The sequence below is a fragment of the Belonocnema kinseyi genome, chromosome 6 (assembly GCF_010883055.1).
Source record: "Belonocnema kinseyi isolate 2016_QV_RU_SX_M_011 chromosome 6, B_treatae_v1, whole genome shotgun sequence".
NCBI classification, from domain to species: Eukaryota; Metazoa; Arthropoda; class Insecta; order Hymenoptera; family Cynipidae; genus Belonocnema; species Belonocnema kinseyi.
In genome coordinates this window covers 38,104,256-38,127,119 of record NC_046662.1, presented here as the reverse complement: position 1 = coordinate 38,127,119, position 22,864 = coordinate 38,104,256, and the positions used below count along the sequence as shown (strand labels likewise).

Sequence of the window (22,864 nt, the reverse complement as noted above, 5' to 3'; positions counted from 1 at the left end):
TACTTTTTGCTATTCCTAAGTTTTACCATTATGTATTATAACCCATTCTGAAATTTTACCTTTCTTAATTTTTACCGTTCCGAAAAATGAACGGCCCCCTTTGTAGGTAACTACAAAAATTTTCTGAAAAAATTTTGGTTTAATTAACTGAAAATGTTTTCTTCTCGGTTAAAGAAATGTGAAGAGAGCATTTAAAAAACGATGGATTACACAGTTCGAAAACAAAATAACTCTAATAATAATGATCCTGATAACTTACATTTTATCGCTTGACGAGCAGCGCAGCGGTCTATTGCATTTTGTCACGCGTCATAAAAATGTGTCTCTCTGACCTGTACTCAGATAATCAATTTTTTTTTCTCACTTCGTGGTCCACATACTCGGACCAAAAAAAGACACTATGGATCCCAATAGTTTCCTCTAGAAGCTGAAAATATCAATCATTTCGCCACGAATGCTGGGAAGCTGAGGAGATACCAAGTGACAAGTCTTCTCCCAAAAAGGTCAAACTTTCATTTTTTAAAGTGGGAAAGACCGTTTTTCTAGTAGCTGGGATCAGTGAGATATTTCTCAACACGTGGATTTATGAATTACTTCCAGTTTGAAAAATCAGGGTGGTCGCAAAAATTTATTTTTGTATTTCCCTGATTTCTCCCTGACCAATTTTTAAAAACCCGAATTTTTAAATTGTAACCAGGTCAATATAGAATCTTTTATAAATGAAGTAAAACCATTTTAATTAAAACCCGAGCGGAGAGCTTTAGATAGTGACTTTTTGAAGCTCTGCGCCTGGGGTGATTGCAAGATGGATTGATCAGCTAACTGGGTCGAAGCAGTGTTTTGGAATGAACGTATTGTTTAAATAAGCAAAACAGTGTAAAGAGGCTAGAATAAAGTGATTCAAGCTTACATCGAAAGGGATTTAACTTAATTCTATAATATTAAAAAAATATTATTTTTAAAAACAAATAAAAATAGTTTTCTGTTATAAAAGACGTATTTTCAATAAAAAAGACAAATTTTTAACAAAAAGTTTGAATTTTCAACTAAATAGTTAAATATTCAAACAAAAAAGGTTAAAGTTAATTCAACAGCTGTGTGAATGTTTAACAACAAAAAATGAATTTGCAATAAAAAAAGGACCCAGTAATTAAATTTTCAACAAAATTGCAGAATTTTCATCTATAACCGGAAAAATGGAACATTAAGTAAGCAATTCAAAATTAAAAAAAAAATTCAACCAAAAATAGGAAATATCTACAAAAACGGTTTAATTTTAAACCAAACACAATTTTTACCAATTTTAAAACAACAACAAATTTTTAAAAAATACTTGAATTCATAACAAAAAAATTTTGTTTTAACATCAACCAAAAACAGTTGTATTTTCTAACCGGCAATTTAACTTTTGAACAAAATAGTCGAATTTTTAACTAAGCACTTGTATTTTCAACCAGAAAAGATTAATTCTCCACCAAAAAGATAAATTTTCAATAAAATACATACATTTTCAAACAAATATATGAATTTTCTAAAGAACGAAAAAAAAATTTTCAACTAATAATTAAGTTTTCAATAAAATAGTTGTATTTTTAAAGAAATAGTTAAATTCTCAACCTACATAGATGAATTCTCAACTAGAGAGAAATTTTTGAGGAAATAGATGAATTTTTAAACCAATAGTTAAATTTTCAACAAAATAAAAACCAATTTTCAACAGAATAGTCAAATTTTCAGCTAAAGCGATGAATTTTCAAATAAAATGAAGAATATTAACCAAAAAATATAATTCTAACCAAATTCTACCAATATAAATTAAAAATAACAGTTTTCAACCAAAAAGACGAATTTTGAACAAAATAGTTTAATTTTAAACTAAAGAGATGACAGTAGAATCGAAATAGTTTTTACAAAATAATTAAAGTTTTTGACTTCAACCTAACACAATATTGAATTTTCCTCCAGGCAATTGGATGAATTTTCCACAAAATAAAAACGAGTTTTCAATCAAATAATGAGATTTCCAACAAACTAGTAAAATTTCAAACCAATGAAATTAATTTTCAACTAAAATGATAAATCCTTAATCAAAAAAATACAATTGTAATAAAGTAGTTTAGCAACTTTAGTAGTTTAGTAGTTTACAACAAAAAACAAATTTTTATACAAAAAACGAAATTTCTACGAAATAATTGCATTTTTTAACAAACAGACGAATTGCCAACAAAATATTTTAATTTTAAACCAAAGAGATGAACGTACTACCAAAAAAATAAATTCTTGACAAAATAATTCAATTTTAAAACTTCAGCAAAATACGGTTAGATTTCCAATCCGGAAATTTAACTTAAAAAAAGAAAAGAAATGAATTCCAAATAAAAAATGAAATAGTTGATATTTCAACCAGAAAGAAACGAATTTTCTAAAAAATATAATTCAAATTTCAATAAAATAATTAAATTTTTTACCAAATATGTATTTCAATTTTCAACCTACAAAGATGAATACTCAACCAAAAATTAAATAGTTGAATTCTAAGTAAAAATATAAATTTTCAAAAGAGAAAAGCAAATGTTCAACAAATTTTCAACAAGATAGTATCATTTTCTACAAAATAATTAAAGCTTCAATTAAAATCAGAAAAATATTGATTAGGTATATATAAAATACCATCATTTTTCCTGAAATTTTTAGGAATAATAGCTACTGAAATAGTCTACTCGTCATAAATTTTTCGTTTAGTATTTTTTTTGCTTTTGGAGAGAAAAAAATTATATTATGACAATTAAAAAATTAAGATAAGAAACTGGATAAATTTTAACAGAAAAACCCTTCATATTTCAAAAATTAAAAAAAGGCAAGGTTTGGAAAAAAAAAAAAATTTTGTTCACCTGAAAAATAAAAAAATGCAAAAAGGAAAATTTATGGTAGGTAAATTTCAAAAAAAAAGTATTTAGATTTCAGTATTTCATAAATTTAAAAAATGGCACAGTTTTTAAAGTAAAATTTTCAAAAAGTTCATCGTAAAAAAGAATTTATATTGTAATTTGATAATTTGGTGAAAGTGTGCATTCGCTTATAAAAAGTGTTCCTATAATTAAAGTTTTTGTAACTATAACAATTATGACAGTAAGGACTCTTTGGCAAAACGTTTCAAGTTAATTTCGCAAAAAAATTAAGCTTATTCGTTAAAAAACGGTTAAAGTCTGCAAATGTTTATAAAAATTGTTTAAATAATTATTAAGAAGCAACTATCCATAAGTAATTGTAAGAACACTTTATTATTTGTGATATTTCGTACAAAGCCTATGGATTTAAAATACCTATTCATTGCGAATGACGAAAAAATTACTTGTGATCAAAAGTTTGTTTATAAAATTATATAATATTATGATCTACCGGACATGATTTTTAGTTAGTCATCACATTTATGACTTACGATCATTGTTTACAATAAAATATCAAAATCTGTTAAGAATTTTATAGTCGGTCGATTAATGTCCAAAACGGTGCTTTTTACCTACAGGAGGAGATAGTGGGGCTATGTTGATAGTGGGGTTAAGTCGATAGTGGGGCTAAATCGATAGTGGGGCTAAAGAAAAGTTCGTAGGACTGATTTGATCGAAAATCTTTTAAATTTAAAGGAGATTTCTTAATTTTTTAATCCAATATCAATATTAACTTATCATGAAGATAAAACTTATCATAGATATTTTTCATTTACGTAATCGGACGCACTATGCATTTCCAGAAACCCCTAAACAGATGCATGAAACGAAATAATCATGAAGTGATAATTTATCTATCAGGGTGATAATTTACCAGGGTACTTGAGGAAAGTAATAAATCTGGAAAATAGGCCATTATAGGTTAAAAGTGAAGCGAGAGAAACTGCTTCAAGTGTTTTGAAGTAGAACTTTGGAAAGACCATGTCCGATAAAGCAGGATCCAAATTACGAGTCGTTAATTTTTCGTCGAGACCATCGAAGCTTCACAGATAAGGATAATCTTCGGACCCTTTGAAATTGGGTCCTTTCAGGGTGCGAGAATTATATCTTCATTCTTCTGGCTTGTTTATCATCACGAGAGAGAGACCCTTATTAATAAATTCGGGAGGAGACTAATAGCCAGTGGAGATGTTGAAATTAAAAAAAGAGGGTAGCAGCGATCACAGCTGTTCAGTTATAGTTCAAATTTAGAAAAAGGGGGGCTTTTTATCTACAAAAGAGTTTACCTTTCAAATTAAAAATGTAATTTATCAACGAAAAAGTTCATTTTTAACAAAAATTTGAATTTTATAACGAATAATAAAATTACCAAATAATAAAATTCCCGAATAATAAAATTTTTGATTTGGAAAATACCCGAGTAATAAAATTCACGAATAATCAAATGTTCGAATAATAAATTGCCGACATCGGCAAATTCCCGAATAATAAAATTTTCGTATCATGAAATTTCTGATTCGGAAAATTCCCGATTAACAAAATTCCCAAATTATGAAATCCCCGAATAATAAAATTCCCGAATAATAAGATGCGCAAATAATAAAATTTTCGAATAATGAATTTCCCGAATAAAAAGTCCCGATTAATATAATTTCCATATCATAAAATTTCGATTTTGGAAAATCCAGAATAACAAATTTCCCGAATTGAAAAATTTCCGAACAATATACTTCTCGAATTGAAAAATTCCAGAATAATAAAAGTTCCGAATAATTAAACTTCCCCATTATGAAATATCCGAATAATAAAATTCGCGAACAATAATATAAGTGAATAATAAAATTTTCGAATGATACATTTTACTGAGTACAAAATTTCTGATTGATAAAATTTCCGAACAATACAGTTTTCCAATAAAAGAATTTTGACGCGAAAATTTTTGCATAATAGAATTATAAATAATAAAAATTATAAAAATTATAAAAATTAATATTAAAAAATAAAATAAAATTCATAAATAATAATAAATATACATAATATAATAATAGAATCTTAATAATAAATTTCCGAATTGGAAAATTCCCGAAAAATAAATTTGCGTATCATAAGGTTTCTGATTGGGAAAATCCTTGAATAATAAAATTCGCGAATAACAAATTTCCCGAATTGAAAGAAATTTCTGAATAATAAAATTTCCGTATGATAAAATTATTGCCTTTGAAAATCCAGGATAAAAAATTTCTGAATAATAAACTTCCCGAATTGAAAAATTCTCGAATAATAAAAGTTCCGAGTAATAAACCTCCTAAATAAATGAAATCCCTAAATAATAAAATTCCCGAATAATAAAATACGCGAATAATAACATTTTCGATTAATAAATTTTCGAAATAATAAAATTTCTGAATAATAAAATCTCCGAATAATAAAATTCTTAAATAATGAAATTCCCGAATAAAAGAGTTTCTGATTAGAAAAATTCCCTAATAATAAATTCCCACAATTGGAAAATTACCGAATAACAAAATTTCCCAAGAATAAATTTCCCGAATTGGAAAGTTCCTGAATAATAAAATTCCCAAATAATGAAATGCCCGAATAATAAAATTGTCTAATAATAAATTTTCCGAATTGGAAAATTTTCGAATAATAAATGTCCCGAAATGGAAAATTTCCGAATAGTAAAATTACCAAATAATGAAATTCCTGAATAATAAAATTTTCTGATAAAAAAGATGTTCGAAATCGGAAAATTCCCAAACAATAAAATTTGCGTATCATAAGATTTCTGATTTGGAAAATTCACGAATAATAAAATTTACGAATCATAAAATTTCGGATTTGGAAAATCCAGAATAACAAATTTCCGGAATTGAAAAATTTTCGACTAATAAATATCCCGAATTGAAAAATTCCCAAATAATAAAAGTTCCGAATAATAAAATTCCCAAATTATGAAATCCCCTAAAAATAAAATTCCCGCATTAATTATTACTAAACTAAGTGAAAAGTGGACAAAAAGTTAATAATTTCAGAAAACTCCCCCATTATTTGGCATTATTCAAAGAGAATATTATTAATAACAACAATAAATTGTTTAAAAATTCACTGAAACATCTAGTTATCTTATCCAGATAAATTCATGCGTCTCAAAGACGCAAACAATTACATCAGATACTCTTATATTCCAAAAATTAAAAAACAATCCTCTTATAAACAAAAAAAATAATTTTCTTCAAAAATTTAAAAACGATATTGGTAGGTTATTGTACGTCGTCGAAAGACTCTTCAATTGGGCAATCGAAGCGTTTCAAAGACGCGAACAAATATATCAAATATATCACTGTTTTATTCCCAATATTACAAAATTTTTCTTTATATCTTGAAGATAAATAATGCATTTTTTCAATTTTTAAATTGCTGTTTTTAGATTATAAGAAGTCATAAAAGTTACGTCAATAGACGATTCAATGTGTCTCGAAGACGCGAACAAAAATTTCAGATATTTTTTCTAACATAAGACAATTTTTTTTATATAAAGAGATGACCTAAAATTTTTAAATTCATAAATTGGTACCAGTGGATCATAATAGGTTCAACAATGGGTCGTTCGGTGCATCTCAAAGACGCGAACAAATGCACTAAATATCATTTTCTTGTATTTTGAATATCAAAAAAGTTTTTCTTATCTAAACAGAATAAATTAATTTTTGTTAAGCCTCATAAATGAATACTAGTGGGTCATAAAATGTTCAACAATAGGTCGATCGTTACATCTCGAAGACGCAAACAAATACATTAAATATTGTCTTATTGCATTTTGAATCCAAAAAAGGTTTTTTTGTATGAAGAGAAGAAACTTTTTTTTTTTTAATCGTAAATCGTTACCGGTTGGCCATAATATGTTCAACAATAGGTCGATCGATGCATCTCGAAGACACGAACAATTGCATTAGTAGTATTGCACCTGTAAAAATCATTTTTTTTAACGAAAAAATGAATTTATTTTTGTGTGGATTTAAACAAATTTTCGGGCGATGTTCTTAAAAATACGAAAAAAAAATTCCGAAGCATTTTTTGACCACCCTAATATATTTACTACGAGGTTGTTTATTTGTAACCATTTTATAAGCATTTCGCTTCCTTAAATATACAGATTTTTCCCTAGAAAAAGAAAAAAGCTGGATACTTTCAATATTTTTCAACCTTATGTTTATGTCCCAACGAAAATCTTATCCAGAATAATCTACGCATCTCAAAGACGAAAACCAATACAGTACGGTTTTATTCCAAAAATAAAAAAAAAACTCTTATAAATACGAAAACTAATTTTGCTGAAGAATTTTAAAAAGGTTTTCTCATATAAATAGAATACACTAATTGTTCAAAACATCTTAAATTAATACTGGTGGGCCATAAAAGGTTCAATAATATGTCGATCGATGCATCTTGAAGATGCAAACAATTGCACTAGATATCGTATTCTTGTGTTTTAAATATCAACAAAGTTTTTCTCATATTAGAATAAACAAATTTTTTTAAACCTCATAAATCAATACTGGTGGGTTATAAAAGGTTCAACAATAGGTCGATCGTATCATCTCGAAGACGCGAACAAATACGCTAAATATTTTAAATGTCAAAAAAGTTTTTCTCATATAAATAGAATACCAAAAATTTTAAACTTCATAATTCGGTACCGGTGGGTCATAATAGGTTTAAAAATAGGTCAATCATTGCATCTCGAAGACGCGAACAAATACACTAAATATTGTTTTCTTGTATTTGCAATCCAAAAAAGTTTTTCTCATATAGAGAGAATAAACTAGTTTTTTTTTTTAACTTCGTAAATCGTTACCGGTTGGTCATAATAGGTTCAACAATAGGTCGATCGATGCATCTCGAGGATGCAAACAATCACACTGGATATAGTATTCTTGTATTTTAAATGGCAAACAATTTTTTCTCATATTTATATGAGAAACAAATTAGTTTATTCTGTTTATAGAAAGAATAAGCTAATGTTTTTGAAATCTCATAAATCAATACTGGTGGGTCATAAAAGGTTCAACAATAGGTCAACCGTTGCATCTCGAAGACGCGGACAAGTGCACTAAATATTGTATTCTTGTATCTTGAATTCAAAACAGTTTTTCCCGTATAAAAAGAATAAACTTTTTTTTTAACTTCGTAAATTTTTACTGGTTGGTCACAATAGGTTCAACAATAGGTCGATCGATGCATCTCGAAGACGCGAACAATTTCACTGGTTCCACCTGTTAGAATCATTTTCTTTTTCGAAACAAAAAAAGGGATTTATTTTTATGTGGATTCCAACCAATTTCCTTGTGATATACATACAAATTAGAAAAAAATTCCAATGAATTTTTGCATCACCCTAAAAAACACCCTGCTGTGAGCCCACATGTGCCACGATATACTACGTTGTTTCACACTTCAACTTCTCACGAAAATGATCCTGACGGAGTGGCAAGAATCCAAAAGGTTGACGGCTCAAATTTTTTTGCCGGGATTTCTCATGTGTTACATGCCATTTTTCTACACTTTAAAAGTGTCAATGATGTCTTGATTTTAAACTGAGGAAGTTCTACTACTGAGAATTGCGGTTACTTTCCACTGATTCTGGACATGTGTCTTTCCGTTAGCCAATCAATAGGCTTAAGGTTCTTTTCTAATTAATCGTAGAGTTTAAAAAACAATTTTCCTCGAGTATGACTAATAGGATGTCCTAAACAAACTCAATTTTTTTTGATGACGCATCCCCTAATCTTGTTCTAGTTGATGAAAAAATAAATGCGTATTTTTCTTTCCTTTTTAAAATAATTTTAAAACGTGCTCCTGGGACTCTAAACTGTCGGAAATTGATTAAAGTGATTAACTAATGTTAATTTTAGTAAATAAAATAATTTTTTCCCATGGAATAGAACTAATGGCAACATATACGTACAGAAAAACATTAATTCAAATAGACAAAAAAATATTACCCCTCAGGGATAAAAACTACCCTTTACAGGGGTTAAAATATGATATTTATTTAACTTGTTAAGTAATATAATATTTTCACCCTTATGAAGAACCAGTTGAGTCTTCATATAAAACAGATTAATTTTTCAACCAAACTGTTGAATTTGTAACCAAATAGTTGAATTTTGAACAAAAAATATCGATTTTGAAGACGAAATTTAATATTCAACCAATTAGATGAATTTGCAAGCTGAAAGTAAAATTTTTTAAAACAGTTGACTTTAAACCCGCAAAAGAAAAATTTTTAAAAGATAAGAAAAAAAATTTCAACCAGTTGATTTCAACTAAAAAAGACGAATTTGTAATAAAATACTTGAAACCTTAAACAAAATTATGAATTTTCAACAGATAAAAATAATTTTCTACCCTTTCACCAAACTACATAATTTTCTACAAAGAGTAAAATTTTGAACAAAAGAGTAGAATCTTCAATCAAAAGAATTTACTTTTCTACCAAGCAGTTGTATTTTTAACGAAAGATGATGATTTTTCAACCAAGAAGATTAATTTTCGATAAAAAAAAGAAGAATTTTCAACCAGAGAAGATCAATTTTTTATTTCTAATAATAATTTTCTTCGAAAAAATAAAATGCTTACATTTTCAGTGAAAAAAATTATTAAAAAAATATTAGTAAAATAGTTCAATTTTCAACCAAACAGAAGAATTTACAAATCAGATCATGAATCTTAATTTTCGATAAAAAAGAAAAATTTCGAACCAGACCAGATCAATTTTCAATTAAAATTATTATTTTCATCTAAAAATGGAATAATTTATACATTTTCAGCGAAGAAACAAAATACATGAAACAAAATACATGAATCTTCAACCCACTAGTTGAATTTTCCTAATAAAAAGATAAATTTTCAACCAAAAATGGAATAGTTAAGCTTTAAGTTAAAAATCATATTTTTTAATAAAAAATTATACGATTTTTCAAAACAATAGTTAAATCTAAAATCAAAGAGATAAATTACTAACCAAAAAATTAGTTTCAACCAAGAAGATTAATTTGTAATAAAAAAGACGAATTTTCGACCAAAAAAGATAAATTTACATTTTAAAATGTTAATTTTCATCCGTAAATGGAATAGTTATATTTTCGGTGAAGAAAATTAAATCTAAACAAAATGAAAATAAATTTTCAGAAAAACTTTTAAATTTTGTAGAAGAAATTTGATTTTTCAACCAAGAAGATTAATTTTCTACAAAAGAAAATCAACAAAATTCATGGATTTTCAAATAATTATTAAAATTTTTTAATAAAAAAGAAAGATTTTCAACTAGAAATGCAATAGTTAAATTTTCATCAAAAACTCTTATTTTTAACTAAAAATGAACGATTTTTCAAAATAATAAATAAATTCAAAATATTAATTTTCATCACAAAATTGATTATTTATACATTTTCAGGAAAGAAAATGAATTCTAAACAAATAAACAAATTTTTTAGCCAAAGAGTTAAATTTTCTACCAAAAATTTGATCTTTTTAAACCAAGAGGATCAATTTTCTACAAAAAGACGAATTATTTTTCAAACAAGAAGATTAATTTTTGACCAAAAATTATGACGAGAAAAGATCACTTTTCAATTAAAAATATTTATTTTCATCCAAAAAATGGATTAGTTATATTTTCAGTGAAGAAAATTAATTCTAGAAAAAATCAAAACCATTTTTCAGGCAAACAGTACAATTTATTCTACCAAAAATTGTATTTTGTTATTTAAAAAATTAATTGTCTACAAAAAAGTTAAATTGCCAACAAAATTCATGAATTTTCAACCAATTACTTAAATTTTTTCTTAAAAAGTTGGATTTTTAAACAACTAATTGATTTTCATGCTAAAAAATATATTTTCATCAAAACAGAATCATTTTTCAACCAATAAGATAACTTTTCGATATATAATATGAATTTTCAATTTAAAACCTAAACTTTTATCGAAAAAAATAATAGTTGCATTTTCAGTGAGGCAAACTAATTTGTAACAAAAAAAAAAAAATTTCAGCAAAACAGTTAGATTTTCTACTAAAAATTTGATTTCTTAACCAAGAAGATTAATTTTCTACAAAAAGATAAATTTTTAAGAAAATTCAAGAATTTGCAACCAATTCCTTAAATTTTTAAGAAAAGATCGACATTTTCAACTAAAAATGAAATAGTTCAGTTTTCTTTAAAAACGCTTATTTTTAAACAAAAATGACACGATTTTTTAAAACAATAGTTAAATTGTTATCCAATGATATGAATTTTCAACTGAAAAAAAATGATTTTTTCACCAAGAAGATTAATTTTGGATAAAAAACGAATTAATCTTCTTGGTTAAAAAGCAATTTTTTCTCGACAATTTGACTATTTGGCTGTAATTTTTTTCTTTCTTATGATCAAAATTAATTTTCTTCGCCAAAAATGTAATTATTATATTTTTTGATGAAAATTGATAATTTATATTAAAAATTGATTTTTTCTGCTTGAAAATTCAACTTTTTTGTAGAAAAATTTGTTCTTTTGTGGCTGAAGCATAATTTTCTGTAATAGAAATATAACTATTACATTTTCAATTTATCAATTTTTCCAGGTAAGAATGCAACTTTTTAGTTCAGAATTAATCTGTATAAATTGAGGATTCAAGTTTGTATATGGAAAAAGCGTCTTTTTCTTTGTTAAATTCAAGTGGTTTTGATTCAAAATAAAAATATTAAGAATTGAATTCTTGTTTGTAAATTCATCTTTTTAGGTTGAAAATCCGGATATACTTCAAAAAAACGGATATACCCGATTTCCTTCAAACTGCGTATACCTATGTATTTTGATGCGCTGATTACGAATATAATAGTGAAAATTGGCGCAAATTTGATTTTCATGGTGTAATCATCAAAAAACCATAGAAATTATGGGTTTTTAAGTTTATCTCAGCTAATATGCAAAATTCAAAAAAATATTTCAAATAAAAGTTGTAGATCTCATCGAAATACATATTTTTTATTTTAGGCATTTTTTTATAGGAAAGATTGTTTTCGATAAAATCGGCAAAATGAATGTGACAGAAGTCTATATCCCCATGAGGCGTTGGAAATGGGGTGACCAGCCGAAACTAATGGATTTACCACTGATTTTCTGGGAAACTATCATTCCCATAAAAAAATCCTTGCAACAAAAAATGTGTATTTCAATGATATTCACAACTTTTATTTGAAACATTGTTTTCAATGTTGCATATTAGCTGAGATAAACTTGAAAACCCATGATTTTTATGGTTTTTTAATGGTTTTTTTATTATTTCACCATGAAAATCAAATTTGCGCCAATTTTCACTATCATATTTGTAATCAGCGCGTCAAACTACAAAAGTATACAAAGTGCTCGGAAAATCTAGCACATCCTCTTTTCACAAGCACACCCCCCTTTTCCAACGCCTCATGGGGTTATAGACTTCTGTTACTTTGATTTTGCCGAGTATCCCGGAAACAATCATTCCTATAAAAAAATGCTTGCAATAAAAAATGTGTATTTTGATGAGATCTACAACTTTTATTTAAAACATTTTTTTTTAATTTTGCATATTAACTGAGATAAACGTTTAAAACCATGATTTTGATGGTTTTTTGATTATATACTTTCTTGAAAATTCAACTCTTTGATTCAAAATTAACTTTTTTTATAGAATATTTATATTTTCGTTTTAAATAGAAACTTAACTATTGCATTTTGGATTTAAAGTTTATTTTTTGTTATTAAAAAATGCAACTATTTGGTCAAGAATCTATGCAATTTATTTAAAAAATGTATCTCTCAATAGAAAATTAATCTTCTTGATGGAAAATTTAGCTATTTGTTTAAAAATATAATTACTTTGTTTCAAATTTATTTGTTTGGTAGCGAATATTATTCTACTTGGTTGAAAATTCAACTTTCTGACTGAAAACTCAACTATTTAGCTAAAACTTTAAACATATTGTAGAAAGCTCGTCTCTCAGGTTTTATAATTATAAAGCCTAAAAAATTATAATTGAATATTTTAGATAAAAATTTTTGTTCGAAAAGTATTTTTTTGGTAAAAATTCAAGTCTGTTTAAAAATATGTCATTTTTTTATTGAAAACCTCATATTTTTTATCAGAAAGTTATTATTTTTTTAAAATTCAATTCTTAGGTTGAAAATGAATTTAAAAATAGTTGAGGGTTCAACTATTTTTTGTTTAAATTCGTCTTTTTGGTTCCGTCCAACTGTTTTTCATTTAAAATTAAAATATTTCTCTAGTTAAAATATGACCTATTGACAGCATTAATTGTTTGTTTTTAATTATTATATTTTTGTTAAAAGTTTAAATACTTTATTAATTAATAAGAAACAGTAAGATTTTGCAAACTCCCCTTTCCCCCAAACCCCTATCCGCAATCCTCTTTTCTGCAAATCCCCTTTTCCCCAAATCCTCCTTTTGTAATTTTGTCATTTGTAATTTTTTAATTTTTTGTAATATTGTCTTTTGTAATTTTTGGATAACCACTGAATAAATGAAAACAATTTTTTAACAAAGATTAGCCCCTTTAACCTTTAGCCGGGATTCCAGTGGGACTTTTTTTTTTACTCGGTATAATCTAGATCCACCTGAAAATGAAAAAAAAAAGATACTTCTCCAGTTTCTAGTCAATCCAAAATGATCTAAAAATGATCCGTTTGTCGATAATTTGTAAATCGCCCATAACAACATTAAACTCGAAATGAGACTTAAAAGGCGGCGAAAAGGGCATTGGGAGAAAGTGGGCTGTAAATCAGTCCCTCCGGATCCGAGATTCCGAAGGGTCGTAAGTAACCGCATTTACAAAAACACAAATCTACCACCTAGTGGGGAAATTTGACTCCGTATAAGTTTTTTTTCTTTTTTCTTTTTTTTTTAAAGCAAGATTGAAACAGGGTGGCGCCCCTATTAGTTCGACTCAATATTATTTGATGTCACTAACTAAACGACTGTACGTTTTTGTTGAACGCCGTCTTTAATACGAATCGAAATCTAATTAGAAGATAAATTTATGACCGTTTTTAATCCTAAGTATTCCTAATTCGTTTCGTCGCAGCAACCTGAAGCGTGAGAAGTTTCTTAAAAGTCGAGGGGCTGCTTTAACATGGATTACATTGTCACATTAGAAAAAATTTAGTTTTTAATCTGCTCTGTGCATATCTTTTTCTCTAGAAATTTAAAGTTAAACATTTTTGGGGGGTTTTCAGGGGTTGCTTGCAAATAGGCTTGGTTACAAGTCGGGGGATCCAAACGGAAACAGTGAGAGCTGCCTGAACTGTTCGCAATTGTAATGCACAATATTGTGCAATATACTCGACTGAGTACTTGCGCACTGCGCCCCTTCCGAGGCAAGGGTCACAACCGTCTCTCGCCTTGCCCCCTGAGAAACTATGTGGGCCAGTAGTTCTTGGAAGACCGAGAACGGGGGGACAGGACCCGAGAATTTAGTGTAAAAAGTTTTTGTTTTCTATTTGACATAGGAGAAATATATGACAGTTTTTAATAGTAAATATTCTTAATTAGTTTCTTCGCAGTAGCCTGAAATATAATGAATTTCTTACAAGTCTAGGGACTAATTAATACAAAATTGTTTATAATCTGTAACTCAATGCATATCTTTTTTCTTCGAATTCAAAACTCACCATTTTTAAAAAATATATTGAATTTTCATTACTTTTTTATTCAGTTTTAAATCGTATGGGTAAAAAGAATCATCACAATTCACTGTGAAACTATTTTTTGGAAAGAGTATTTCGTATTAAAGTAAAAAAATTGTTCTATTTGCCCTCAAAAAAATATATAACAATTTTTAACTCTACATTAGTACATTCTAAACTTGAATCAGTAAAAAGTGACTGTTTCAAAGTTTATTTTTACTAATTCAAATAATGCTAATTAAACCACTGGAAAATCAGTCAAAAGTGGCTTTTTAAATTAGTCAATTTTACTCACTGATGAGCACAAAAAAAGCTTTTAACTAAAATGATGGATAAATAACAAAAAAAATTAATTTTTAACGAAATAGTTCTATTTTATTAAATTAAATATCTACTTTCAATAAAAAATGAAATAGTTCAATATTCAATTGACGAAATCAATTTTTCAGAACCAAATAACTAATTTTGAATGAAATAGTACAATTTTGAACCAAACAGACTTCAACAACTTTTTAACTAAAACAATTAATCATTACTTAAAAAATGAATTAATAACAAAGTTTTTTGAATGACGTAATCAGTAGTTTTCACTAACTAAATTAGTTATTTTGATTGCTCTAATTAGTAACTAAAAACGTGTTAATCAGTCATTTATGGCTAATTTTCGTCATTCCTTAAAATGTAGGAATATATTTAGGAATTTTAATTTAGAAATAGTTTTACTATTTCACTATAGCAGAAAAATCATTCACTTGCGTTTACTGAAAATCAGTCAATTCGACTGAATGATTTAGTCAGCAATATTGACTGATTCATCTTTTAGAAAGACTGTTTTATCAGTAAAAATTCCTGAATTTTTAGTTAATACATGCATGATTAATTTAATCAGTCAAATTTTTAATGAATGAAAATTAGGATGTAGAAACATTTTTTTTTTAAACTTATTTCGTATTCAAGTAAATTTTTTCCTATTTGTCCTAAAAAAAATTATTACGGTGTTTCTTACTAAATATTTTTAAATTCAAATCAGTCAAAAGTGTCTGATTCGAAGTTAATTTGGACCAATCCAATTAATGTTAATTCGATCACTGACTCAAAGGACCATATAAAATTTTTTTATATGCCCATCGAATAGTCAATTTTTAAATAAAAATGAATAACTTTCGACGGAAAAAAAATTTCCAACAAAATAGTTTTTTTTTAAGTAAGCAGGTGAATTTTCAACTAAAATAAAAAATCTCTAACCAAACAAATTAATTTTTAACCAACAAGATTATTGTCCTACAAAAAATGCGAATTTTTAACAAAATACATAAATTTTTAATTAAAAAAAAATATTTATAAAAACAGTTAAATTAGTAATCAAGAAAATGAATTTTCAACTTTAATTATTGATTTCCTATCAATAAAGACAAATTGATCTAATCAGTAACATCCACTGGCCGAATCAGTCATTTTGAATGATTTAAACAGAGCCATTTTGAATGACGCAATCAGTAGTTTTCACTAAATAAATCAGTAATTTTGATTGCTCTAATCTGTAAATATTAATGTGGTTTTTACAATCAGTCATTTATAGTTAATTTAAATAATTTCTTAAAATGTAAGAATTTTAATTTAGAAATAATTTTACTACATTACTGTAGCACTTCCGTTTACTGAAAATCAGTCACTTTAATTGACGGATTCAGTCACTTCGATTGACTATAATGCATTGATGGTTTCTTCCAAATTGAGTTTTTATTTTGAAAATTTACAATTAAATTCATGGGATTTCTAAGTTTTTAAATGGAAATTTTTTAATCTTCAAAATCATCAAACTCATCACAATTTAAAAAATGGTATGTATACATCTTACAAATTGAACAACTTTACAGTGCAAGTCGTTAGAATTTAAGAATTACTCATTAAAAAATTTGCAAATTCTGTAAATTTGGTGCTTATAATTTGAAATTTTTTCAATTTGAAATATTTAGAATGGAAAACTGTACTTTTGATTTTTTGAATAATCAAAATAATTAGTATTTAAGAATTTTTAAGATTGATTCTGAAAATATTCGAAATTGAATTATTCTGAAGAAAATGTTCCAAATTACATACCCTTGAATTGTATATTCTTAAAATTGAATAATTTGTAATTCTATATTGTCAAAATTCAAGAATTTTCAATTGTAACTCTATAAAATTTTAGAAATTTAAATTTAAAATTAAAATTCATTTACTCGAATTATTTTTGAAAGGTTGATATTGGGAAAAACTCAATTTTTTTAATTTGGCTTCTACATCTTCTAAATTTTGTTTAGAAATTTTTGAAAATAATTTGAAATATTTTAAAACCTTTTCCAATTTTCTCTTAAAATTGGCTTACGAGAAAAAAAATCATTTAAAATTTTACCAGGAATCATAAGAATTTTTTATTTTTATTCTCTTGTCACCCATCAAAATTTAATTTTCCTAAAATTCGACCAAATCTAGCAAAATTTAAAAAAAAATTCTTAAAATCTGAATATTTTTTTCAGCACATTTTGAAATCTTTGACACTTAAAATAATTCTTTAAAAATAAAATCTGAACTATTTAAAATTTTCTCAGAAAATACAAAAAATCTAATAAAAAATGTTTCAAAATTATTTTTAAAAAAGTAGTGCACTATTTTTTCTAGTTTATATATACACTCTAAATGTAAATCAGTCAAAATTGCTCACTGAATCAATCAGTCAATTGAAGTGACTGATTTTCCTGCTATAATAAAATAATAAAATAATTTTTAAATTAAAATTTCAAATTAAATTACCATATTTTAATCAATCACTTAAATCAGTTAAAAATGGCTAATCAAAACATTGAAAGATACGGATTAGATCAATGAAAATTACTGATTTAATTAGTGAAACTTACTGATTTCAATTTAATTTTTTTAGGAAGATTCATGATTTTAGTTGAAAATTCATCTCCTAGGTTTAAAATTTAATTAATTTTTTTATGGTTGAAAATTATTTTGTTAATTAAGAATTTGACTATTGCTTTATTAAAATTTGTATGATATACACTGATCAATAAATGAATATTTAAATAAAATTATGAATCTTCAACTGGAATAGTGGGATTTTTAACCAAACAAACACATTTTTTACTAAAATTATGAATATTTAATTGACACACTTGAATTTTCAATCAAAAAGATAAAATTTTAAACAAGAGGATTAATTTTTAAATGAAAAAATTCATGTTTTACCAAAAAATGTAATTTTTCAACAAAATACATGAATTTTAACGAAATAGTTGATTATTCAATTCAAAGAGACACATTTTCAATCAAATAAATGAATTTTGAACTTGAAACAAAACAATGAGTTTTCAACTAATACAATGAAAAAGACGAATTTTCAAATAAAAATTACCATTTTTAAACAAAAAATTGATTATTTGAATTTTCAGCCCAAAAATGAATGTTTGACCGAAAGAATTATTTTTTTTCACTAAAATTATGGAATATTCAACTGGAATAGTATTTTCATTTTCAGATAAGGAAAAAAATAAATTTTAACCAAAAAAGAAACAAATTTTTAATAAAATAGCTAATTTTTTAACCAGAAAAATGAATTTTCAATTAAAATGATAAATCTTTTTTTTTAAATTAATTTGTAATAAAATACTTTATTTGTCAACCAACTTTATCTATTTTTAACCTGAAACATGAATTTTTGCCTAAAATGATGAATATTTAACTGGAATACTTTAATTACCAATCTGAAAGAAGAATTTTTAAACAATGAGATTAACTTTCAAGGAAAAAAATCATTTTCTACCAAAAAAGTGTTTTTTTTTAAATAAAATATGTGAATTTTCAACGAAAAAAACGAATTTTCCATTAAAAAATTCCAATTTACATCCAAAGTGTTAAATTTTAAACTAGAAAAGCTCAATTTTGCACCCAAACAAATCGATGAATCCTAAGCCGAAATTATTTAATTTTAAACAAAACAATAAATTTTCACCTAAAACAATGCATCTTTAACTGATATAGTTGAACTTTCAACAAAAAAATAATAGTTTTTACTAAATTAGATAAATTGACAACAAAAACTTAAATAATTAAGTTTTAAGTTAATAAAATCAATGTTAAACCAAAAAGACGAATTTTCAACCAAAAAATACTATTTGTCAACCAAAAATTAAATAATTAAATGTTCAGTCTAAAAATTAATTTTTAATCAAAAAAATGAATTTTTAAATAAAATTATGGAATATTCAACTGGAATAGTATTTTTATCATCAGTGCAAGAAAAAAATTATTTTCAACAAAAAAAACAACAAATTTTCAATAAAATAGCTCACTTTTTAAACAAAGGAATGAATTTGTAATTAAAAAATTATGAATCTTTAGCAACAAAAAATTATTTGCAACAAAAGAGTTTATTTTTAACCAAGAGAATCTATTTCTAACCTTAAAGATGAATTTTTAACTAAGATGATAAATATTTAACTGGAATACTTGAATTACCAATCTAGAAGAAGAATTTGTAATCAATAAGATTAACTTTCAAAGAAAAAAATCATTTTCCACCAAAAAAATGGATTGTCTACCAAAAAAGTAGTTTTTTAAAAACAATTTCAACAAAACCAATGTATTTTCTATTAAAAAAGACAAATTTACATTCTAATTGTTACATTTTGAACTACAAAAGGTCAACTTTCCATCCAAAGTGGAACGGTTAAATTTTCAGTTGAAAAAATTAACTTTCAACCAAACTGATGAATATTTTTAACTAAAATTATCAATCCTAATAGTTTAATTTTATACCTGCCGAAAAGATAAATTTTCAACCAATAAGATTAATTTTCTATAAAAAAGACGAATTTTCCATAAATTATATCAATGAAAAAAATAGTGTAATTTTTAAATAAAAAAATATCAATTTTCTACCATATAGTTGAATTTTCAGACAAAAAATATAAAATTTCAAACAAAAATATAATAATTTAATTTTCCGTTAAAAAATCTAATTCTTAACAAAAAAATCGTATTTGCAGCAAAATAGTTCAATTTTCTACTGGAAGTTAAATTTTTAGTTGAAAAATTGATTTTAAAAAAAGTAGTTACATTATTGGAATGAGATAAATTTTCAATTAAAATGAGAAATCTTCCAAAAATAAAATTAATTTTAACAAACGAGTTTACCTTTTAAACGCAATTAGTTGAATTTTCAAGGAGAAAAAAAGGTACATTTCCAACTAAAAAAGTAAAAAAAAAAAATATTATAATTCAGAAATATTTCCTCTTCGAAGCACGACTTTTACTCTAAAAACTACTTGAAGTACTCTCTTTTTCTAAAATTTGTAAGAAGGAACTTTTCAATTATTAAAATAAAGAAAACTTAAAGTTTGCTACAATCAGAAGTAAATTCCTGGTTTTTTAATTCAATTCCCAGTCTTTCCTGGTTTCCCAGTCATGTCGGCACCCTGAGAGTGTAATTTTGAAGTTTCAGGTGTCGACTTTGGAAACACATATTGAAATGATAAATACGTATAGAAACAACACAATAGTGCTGTCTAGGGACGAATTAATAACTTTGGAACGTGTTCACGGAATCGGTACTGGAAATCTGTTTGTGTTTGTCCGAAGGGATAATCTGCGGGAAATTTCCTCATTACGACCAGTTGTCCAGACTCGAGGCTGCGGTCGACCAGTCCGACCAAGTGTCCTCGGCGGGGGTGCTTTCAAACTCAGTTTAGATACTTTGCATTTAGAGTTTAGACTTTTAGAGTTTCCAAAATATACACACAACACGTTGTTAACCCTATCCAGGCGGCTAATCCCCTTGAAAGACACTCTTGACTCTTGAATTTTGGACGGGCGATTTTTATTTGATCGAAGTCTACCTTTTGTTTTTACCCTCTCCACTCGATATCCCCTCACGTCGCACAGTGGGGAAAAAGTACATTTTTTGGTTCAAAATACGATTCCGGCTGAACCTGTAGGCCGATTTGATTTTTTTTTAAACCTGATAAAATTTCAAGGAAAGGCGTCGAGCCTGATTTTTAATTTAGTTGTTGCATTTTTTATAAATAAATAAATATGACAAAAAAAATGACAATTTTTTCGCTTGACGTTCCCGGTGCTCGTTAATAATAAGAAAATTGTTGCAAGAAATTCGAATGGAAAAAATATTTTAAATAAAAAAGTTTCTCTTAAGACTATTTTTGTTAATATTATAAACAAATACATTATTCAGGCATTTGTCGTCAGAAATTTTGTTTTTTTTTCGATGTCAATTTTTTAAATTAGGAACCTCATGATAATTTCAGAAAAACTCATAATTTCTTGATAAATTGTATGACTTTTTAAAATAATTTAATAAAAAAATGCATTATTTGGGGATTTATCGACGGAAAAACTCGTTTTTTTCAATGTCACGATAATTCCTTCATTCTGAATAATGAATTTTTAAACGTATTTTCTTCAACAAAAACATAAAATTAATCAACTAATTATGAATGTTACTTAAATTATTGTAAAGTTGCCAATTAAAAGGACTGGCCTGCCATTGAAAAAAGCGAGTTTTTCCGTCGACAAATGCCCAAATAATGCATTTGTTTATTAAATTAGTTTTAAAAAATCATAAAATTTATGAACTAATTATGAATGTTGCTCAAATTAACATGAAGTTATGAATTAAAAAGACTAAAATCGAAAAAAAAAGAATTTTTCGTCAGCAGATACCCGAATTATGCAATTGTTTATTAAATTTGTTTAAAAAATAAATAAAATTTATCAAATAGTGATGGCTGTTGCTAAAATTATCACGAAATTCTCAATTAAAAGGACTGGCATTGAAAAAAACGAATTTTTCCGTCGATAAGTGCTCGATTAATCCATTTGTTTATTACATTTGTTTGATAAAATCATGAAATTCATCAACAAATTATGAATTAAATGAAATCATTATGAGGTTCATAATTTAAAAATTTTAAATCGAAAAATACGTTATAGGTTTTTGGAGTCGCTAATTACGAATCTGGCATTCGTTGAACTCTATCGCTTCAGGTTCAAGGTCATTTGAAGGTAATTTGAAGGTCTAATCGAGAAAAACCGGTAAAAATTAAAAAAGAATATGTTATAGGTTTTTGGGGTCGCTGATTATGAACCTGGTGTCCACTGACTGTTACCGCGTCAGTTTCAAGGTCATTTGAAAGTCAAATCGATCAAAAACGCTAAAAAAAAATATGTCATTCCCAATACCTTGAACCTGACGCGATAAAGGTCAGCGGACACCAGGTTCGTAATCAGCGACCCCAAAAACCTATAACATATTTTTAAAAAAAATTTTTACCGGTTTTTCTCGATTTGACCTTCAAATGACCTTCAAATGACCTTGAACCTGAAGCGATAGAGTTCAAAGAATGCCAGATTCGTAATTAGCGACTCAAAAAACCTATAACGTATTTTTTGGATTTTTTTACCGTTTTCTCTCGATTTGACCTTCCAATGACCTTGAACCTAACGCGATAAAAGTCAAAGGATGCCAGATTTGTATTCGGCGACCCCGAAAACCATAGTAAACCCGAGCTAACCTCAGAATACATGTTTAAGAGTGTCAAATCTCTCGAAAATACAGTTGGTGGGTAGTGGTATTTCCTATATTTGTAGGGGGGTGGGGGTGGCCGGGGGGTAGAGGGTAGTCCGTTTAGCGTGCAATCGGCTCGGGATACTTATAAGATACTACCATGATTTTTTCAGATTTTTTGGTCCAAAAATAAATTAGGCCAAAAACCGGCCTTACCGACCCTCCCCCTTTGTTTATAATATTAATAAGAATAGTCTTAAGAGAAATTTTTTCATTAAAATATTGTTTACATTCAAATTTCTTGCAATATAACTTTAAAAAACGTTAAATTATTGAAAATGATAGAAAACACATTTTCAACAAATAATTTGTTTATAACATTTTTTTTGTTAATTGTATCATGATGGAATATTTTTATATAATGTAAATCTATAAACCGTCAGCGATTGCAACAACTTTGCTATTATTGACGAGCACCGGGAACGTCAAATAGAAAAAATTGTCATTTTTTTGGTCATATTTATTCATTTATAATAAAATTGAAAAACTAAATTAAAAATCAAGCTTGACAATTTTCTTTGAAATTTTATCAGCTTTAAAAGAAACATCCAAATCGCTCCAATG

At 26.3% G+C, this 22,864-nt stretch overlaps 1 protein-coding gene across 2 annotated transcripts in view; it reads right to left on the bottom strand.

The window, feature by feature from the left end:
- The window catches only part of LOC117175683 (box A-binding factor-like), a 250,240-nt gene that overhangs the window by 126,257 nt on the left and 101,119 nt on the right, over window positions 1-22,864 (bottom strand). The gene's annotated exons all lie outside the window — the stretch shown is intronic.